This window comes from Eptatretus burgeri, chromosome 14 (genome assembly GCF_056783735.1).
Source record: "Eptatretus burgeri isolate ZD-2024b chromosome 14, Ebu_testis_v1, whole genome shotgun sequence".
In the NCBI taxonomy this organism is placed as follows: domain Eukaryota; kingdom Metazoa; phylum Chordata; class Myxini; order Myxiniformes; family Myxinidae; genus Eptatretus; species Eptatretus burgeri.
The window spans coordinates 43031179-43038621 of record NC_140974.1 but is presented as its reverse complement, the minus strand read 5'-3'; the positions used below and the strand labels follow the sequence as shown (position 1 = coordinate 43038621).

Genomic DNA, 7443 nt, shown 5'->3' with positions numbered 1-7443 from the left:
GCGTCTCCCTCTGGGAAGTCTGCCTAAATGTTGGGAATGACAGCATCATCTTTCCAATTGCAAATGTCCCTTAAATGAATCACCAAGCCTGCCATGTTCCAACGAGGTAATCCTGCAAGGTTCACTCATTGATGGGGATGATTGGGGAGGTTGGGTAGGTAAGAGTGCATCGTCCACAGGCTTTGTGAGACCCCACACCGTCGGGAGTTTTTGTAGTTTGGTCTGCAAGATATCAACTATTTCGGCAAGTTGATCACAAAGTTCTCCAAATCCTTCGTTGTGCAGAGGCACACCCCTCTCTCACAGGTACTTTTCCAAGTATTTTTTGGCTTCTTTTAGAATCTCTTTGAGCCATTTTCGGTAACAATCCTTATCTGGCATGCGTGATACCTGCCCCGATGACAACCATTGTTGCTCAGGGTGTCTGTGCAAGCATGACAAGCATTCTGGGGGGAATTGTGTCATTTTGAAAGTTGCGTATTAATCCCAACTTATTTTGTGATTAGCCAGGGAAGTTTTTAGCCTTGGGCTGACACATACTGACTGTTCCGGTCTGATGTTCCACTGGAGCGGACTTGTATAGGTTTCGGCATTGATTGGTTGGGGATGAGGGAGACATGACCCCCCCCCCTTCCCCAACGTTTTGGAGGAGGGGAGACTGAATAGCCATTGTTCCCCCAACCTTTTTGGTTGAAAAACAAAAAAATGTGTCTCCAAAGGATTATGAAGCAGTTTTCCTTGCAATTGATTTAATACATTTAATGAAAAGTTTGAATGAACAATGAATAACTTTGCGAGTGGAATATAAAGATTGAATGCTTTTTGGGAACATTGTTTACATCAATGCCGTTCAGTCCAAACGTAATTAATTATATTCGTCCGTGACCGCTTTGTGTTGTGTACCAGCACTTAAGAGCGATAGTTGACAACACTTTAGGGCTTGTCTGGTGACTTCATCATTATCATCATGATGAAATACACAATTTGGTGCCTGTCTTTGGTCGTTATCCAATCTCAACCTAAGTTGTCAAGGGGACTAAGGGTCCATCATAACTCGTAGGAGAAAGGTTATAGCTACTTGTTTTCTACCCCCCCCCCCCTTTACTCCTGGGGATTCCAATGAGGAGGTAGATGCAAATCCTCCATGTAAATGTGCAATGTGAAACACCGGAAAGAGAGTGTATTAAGACAGTCCTTCCATCGCGATGGTTTTCGTCTTAATTTTACATTTTCAGATGTTGCTTTCGACTCGACTGCAATAGATTCAAAGGAATTCTGATGTTTTATTTGCTTTTTTCATCTTGGAAAATCTTCAGCAGCTTGGAGCGTCATTTGTGATGTACAGCTGCTGTTCTCACCACTTGCTCACTTGATTGGATTTTTACATCATTTGACCGTTGTTTCTCTTCCTTTCTTACATACTTTGATTTATTTTGTTCCTATAATTTCATCTTTTGGACGAGCATACAAAATAATGTTGACCCTCCCCAATCTTTTTGTCCTCAGAAAAGTTAGCACAAGCAGTTATGAAGTGCTCAGAAACATAGATTTTCCAGGGTCTGTACCCTGGGCCACACGTATTGGCTTTTGCAATTTCAACCCCCCCCCCTCGACACTTTTAAATTGTGATTGATGCCCTTGGGTGTTGGAATTTCAATTTTGTTCAGGGTAAAGGCAACAACTCTCCGACACTGCATAAAATACATGGTGGGATCTCTACTATGTTTACCAACTAATGCCAGCTGATGGGACCCCATCATGTCATATGCAGTGCCCTGAATGTGAAGCATCAATCCAATAGTTTATAGCCTGATCACTCATCAAACCCAGACTAGACAGCATAGAGGTATTCTCTGCACCATCACACAAATGATGTTGATAAATTTCTTGTGAAAGGTCAGCCACCACCGAATGCCAATCTCCACACAAAGGCAAGATAAGCCGCTGGTCATTTACTGGGAACATGACGTTCAAAACCAACAAGTCACATGCTCTCACACTGTCTCTTGACAAGAGTTGGCAATCAAACTATCTAATCCACTTCCCTAGATAGCTCCCGTATGAGGAACAGTCCCTCACTATTTACCATAATGGCACACATTTAATTTTTGTTTTTTTGGACAGGAGGATAATTCTCAAAGACTGTCAGTTTCCCACTGGTGACAAGTTGGAAGGCTCACTATCTTAATCAAGGTTATATCTGGTCTTGCTCCTCCTGGCCTCTCCTGTTGCTGCCCTCTCCAAACCACCCAGTCACATGCATTCCTCATGAAACCCTCACCTGCTCACCCTCCCAAAGTCAAGGCAGGTTGTCCACCTTCCTTAATTAATTCCCTGTGTCTGTTTCCTAATCCTCCTCACTTCAGTATTACAAATGTGCTGACCAACACTACCTCAATTTTGCATATGATATAATCTACATGGGTCTGAGAGACTCGATGTCCAAGATGAGGGGCAGTGTTCATCAATATCCCATTCCCTTCATGAAGCTCGCCTGTATGGACAGGTGGCAAGAAAAGGAAGCCATTCCTTAAAGAGATGTATCTAACAGCTCGTGTGGAGTTTGTGAAAAAGCATCTTAATAATACTGCAGGCATGTGGAGAAACGTTTTGTGTTAGATGAGACAAAATCTGGTGCAAGCCTAACACTGTACATCACCCAGTCAACACCAACCCTCCTGTCAAGCAGAGTGGTGGCAGCATCATGCTCTGGGGCTGCTTTCATCAGCAGGGGCTGGCAAGCTTGTCAAGATAGAAGGGACAATGAACGGTGCAAAGTACAGGAGAATCCTTGATGAAAACCTGCTTGAGTCGGCCATGAATCTGACTGGGTAGGAGATTCACATTTCAACGAGACAATGATCCGAAGCATAAAGCTAAAGCCACACTGAAGTGACTGAAGAAGAAGAAAATTAATGTTCTTGAGTAGCCTCGTCAAAGTCCTGGCTGAAACCCAACTGAACATTTATGGCGAGACTTGAACATTGTAGTACATCGACGATCCCCATCAAACTCGGCAAAACTAAAGCAATTCTCACATGAAGAATGAGAAAAGATTTCACCATCTCACTCTGCGAAACTGGTTGAGACCTACCCAGAAACACTCAGAGCAGTCATTGCTGAAAAACGTGTTTTCACCAAGTACTGACCTCAGGAGCTGAATACTTTTACAACCAGTGAATTTTGATTTGGACATGTTCTTTACAGGTATTCCTGACATGTAACCTCCTTCAACTATAACAGTGTTTACTTTGATCTCTTCAGTTATGAATAAAATAGCTCATTTGAAAAAAAATTGTTTCCACATAATTCAGAATTCATCCAAATGTGGCATTTTTGGGAGGGGGTGAATACTTTTGCAGGACACACACACACACACACACACACACACACACACACACACACACACACACACACACACACACACACACACACACACACACACACACACACACACACACACACACACACTCATATAATTTATTTCAGGAAAAAGGCACATCCAACCAAAAAAGTAACTAGATCTACCCTGCTAATGTAATAGTAAACAAGCAAGAGGAGATCCGGTCTCAGGCGATGTTTCACCCATCTCCCAGTGGGCGTCCTCAGGCGAGCAGACGTGTCGCTCCTAAAGCATGAAGTATAGAGGATACACTGTACATACATGCACATCTGAATAGTTACAAAAAACAGCAAGTTAGTGTTTATATAACATTAAATGCATTGCCCTTGTTCACTGCAGTATGCATCGAAGCTAATTTCCATCAACCCTGGTAGCGATGCCTTGATCGCTGTCTCTGTATGTGTGTGCTGGGGTAATCAATCAATCATTCACTTTGCAGCTTCCTCTGCAGAATGCAGATTGATGGCAAGCAACCCAGAAAATGTTGCCAAACGTCTCCGAAGGCGTAGCATTATTATCTTTTGTCAGAACCTTCCCTCCCATCCCAGGCAGGTTAATGCTCCACACTGACTTTCTAAATCGGGTTGACAATTGGCAATTTTTCCATCTTTGTGACGTTCCCGTGACTTCCTGGCTGCATCTCAAATGAACACACAAATATTTCGGAATTTGAAAGGCATGGATCTTCGTGATCTTGCATGACTTGTTTTTGTTGTCAACTCGTTTCGGCTGCCAGAACCAATTCACAAAGCGTTGGGGAAGTCTTTCACCGATCCTTCGAGCAGCAGGGCACCACCATAGTGGGGACCTTTCGTACATTGGAGCCACAACGGTAGGATAGCTTACTTTTTATGGCATGCACCTCATTTTCTTCCCTTTGATGCACTCAGTACCTCTATAAATGTTGAGCACACAAGGCATGCCTAGACATATATTGGAGAAGTCAGCGATGTATTGTATGTTCACTTGCAGATGTTAGAATCCAGTAGTGTAAAACACACTTTCAAAATCTGTGGCTCTCTGGATTGTTTCATATATAAGAATGGCTGTTGCCTACATACCTGAAAATGGCCTGGGTTTACATTACAATGAACATGTGATATCATTAAAAAATATATATTTGGTTTAACCATCATTTCTCATTTTAAATCAATTGTTTTCACAAATTATGGTCTTTCAAGTTTGCAAGTAAAAACGTCTCATGTGATGGTTGTTCTCTGCTGCCAGACATAACAGTTCACGAGTGTCACGCAAATCCCTAGGATTGTGAACTTTTAATTTTTTTAATAGTGTGGAAACTGCTTCCACGTAGCAATCACACTCCAATGGCAAACATTGTTACCTGGTGTTCAGGAATATCCGTTAAGACTCGTCCACTTCCTACCTGAAATTTTGGGCAGGAACTTGTCGTTTGTTCAGGGTGCCAGTGAAATGGCACCGAGGATCTTTAACGTCCACCAACTAATGACACCAACTAATGATGGGACACCAGGCTTAACGTCCATCAGAGGGATGGCATATCTTGTGATGCAACGCCCTACCTGCTAAACACCATTCTTTCTATTCGGGTCGGGAATAGAATCTAAACTAGTCGGTTCAAAGGTAAGCGAGTGTACACCATCCCATTCATAGACCACTCCAGGAGACAATTCGACTGTCTGTATACCGACCCATCGCACGCCATATCTCATGCAGTATAATCTGTAGCATTTCATACTAGCAAGATATATTATGCTTGGAGAGCTATTTTTCCATTATTCTACTTATCGTGTGGCTTTGTTATGTGCACTGCGAATGTCGTACCTGCATTATCTCCATTCAGGTGGCCTTTTGTGCACCTCACAATGACTTTATCTAAATATCAGGGTACACTTTCAGGTAATCGTAATTCACAGCCCACTCCAGGGGACAATTCGATTTGTCTTAAAGTGTTTAAATTTGGTTTGCATTTTTTTTTTCAGGAGCTGCAAAAACCTTACTTCGTCAGTCGACTACAGAGCTAAGGTCTCCCTCAATCTGGTCCATTCTTGTTTTTTTATTCTCTGCATTTCATTCCAATTGTACTCCAGTGAATGTTTCAACTCTTTGTTTTTGCAGGTCCTGCTCAAGGTTTCCAGTTTTTTTTGCTTTATAATTAACAAAATGTCATGATGCGTCACATACTCTTTGGCTCGTCTTTGGATTGGCATTTTTAGAGTATCAGAGTCTCCCAGAAAGAGTTGTGCCATTTTAAAAATACTTATACCTCTGGTTATGAGACTGGCATCAGTAAAATAAAAAAGAAGTTGTCGGGCTGTATGATGAGGAATCCTGCAAGGTAACATGTTCGGGCCTACTATTTTCCTGTTGTTTATCAATGATATACCCACCTGGATTACTAACAAAGTATAGATCTACGCTGATAAATCCAAAATATATGTCCAAGCAAACAACCGTAACGACTGTTCGTCCATTCATGATGATCTGGATAAGGTAGTGGAGTGGTCTCAGTGATGAAAACTTCCTTACAACCCAGATAAATGCAAGACCCTTCATATTGATGCAAAGATGCTGTCAATAAGTGTGACTTAATGAATGTAATTGGGCTTGAAGATGTCATTAAAGAAAAAGATCGAGGTATCACAATCGACAAGGACCTAGCATTTTATCATCACGTCTCCACTGCAGTCACCAAGGCGAACCAGACACTTGAGCTAATAAAGCATACCTTCACAACCTTGGATGAAGTTACATTGTCACCGTTGTTCAAGTCTCTGGTCTGACCTATCTTGAAGTACAGCAACTTGGGATGGTATCCCAGATATGTAGCAGACAGCAATTAATTGGAGAATGTACAAAGAAGGGCAACCAAATGAGTCCCCACCATAAGTCATCTCCCCTACCTCGAGAGACTGAGACACCTGAATATGAACTCTAAGTTACAGATGCAGACGAGGTGACATGATACAGGTTTTCCGGATCATAAAAAGACGAGACCGCATCAACCCCCATCACTTTTTCACTCCCGCAATTATGAACTCCACCATAAGTCATCCGATGATGGTGTTCAGGTCCAAGTGTCGGCTACTTCTCAGAAGCAGTTTCTTTAGTGAAAGTGATTAAGGATTGGAACGGCTTCCTCACTTCCTTTGTTGAATCCATACTTAAACAGCTGTTAAATGTAATTTGGATAAATCTTGGCAAAGTGTTTAAACTGCAATGACTGCCATCATACTTCATGATTTAAAACCACTATTAGTTAGGGAATTTTAGCAAATTGTATTGACCATCTGTGAAAAAAATTGCTTACCAAAAAAATTTCTTCACTAACGTATTCATCTAGGTGTCTACTAACACCTATCAATTAGTGCAAACCCAAATCCTTGTGGAAAATTCTGGGGAGCCAATCAAAGTTCGGGTGTTCAGAGGGCCTGCGTGAAAAAATCGGAAAAATTAACTTTTGCCAATATTGACTTGTGGGATGTCTAACTAGAGGTTTTTTTGGGGTGCTGAATTAATTCCAACCATTATATTTGACGAAAAATGAATCCCTGGCCGTAAAATATTGATATGATACATTTTTAGATATCTCAGACTGTGTTTTGCGGTAATTTGGCTCAATTGATTCAGATTGTTCAAATTGTGCTGAAACCAGCATACATTTTTGAAACCACTGCTATATTGTTGGTTATACTTGTGCTCATGCTCAGTAGAATTCTCTGTTAGCTGACGTTAGCTAAGAGCTTTTAGCTATAAAATTATTGTGTACCGGACTCGATAGAAGTTAATATATTCAACGTAGAGTGGACCTATTAATGTTAAAACACATCACTGTATGTGTGTTCTGTCTGTATTGTGTGAAAATTTCATGTCCTGTCTGTTGTTTACAAAAAAATGTCTTATTTTTAGGACAGTATGGACAAGGATGTGACTGAACCTGGCTTGAGGTGTTTCATCTGTGGTGGTTCCGGGATTGAAAAGCATACGCTCTCAAAAGTCTCCAATAAAGGCCACCCACGGATCTTATCACATTCTGAACTTGTGGGCGATGCGGCGTTGAT

At 41.6% G+C, this 7443-nt stretch overlaps 1 long non-coding RNA gene across 1 annotated transcript in view; it reads right to left on the bottom strand.

Annotated features, from left to right (window-relative positions):
- Window positions 1-2874: 2874 nt before the first annotated feature.
- LOC147013046 (uncharacterized) overlaps window positions 2875-7443 on the bottom strand; it is an 81070-nt gene continuing 76501 nt past the window's right edge. The window contains exon 3 of the long non-coding RNA XR_015051167.1: window positions 2875-3628. This is a non-coding gene — a long non-coding RNA (uncharacterized LOC147013046). The remainder of the gene's footprint in view (window positions 3629-7443) is intronic.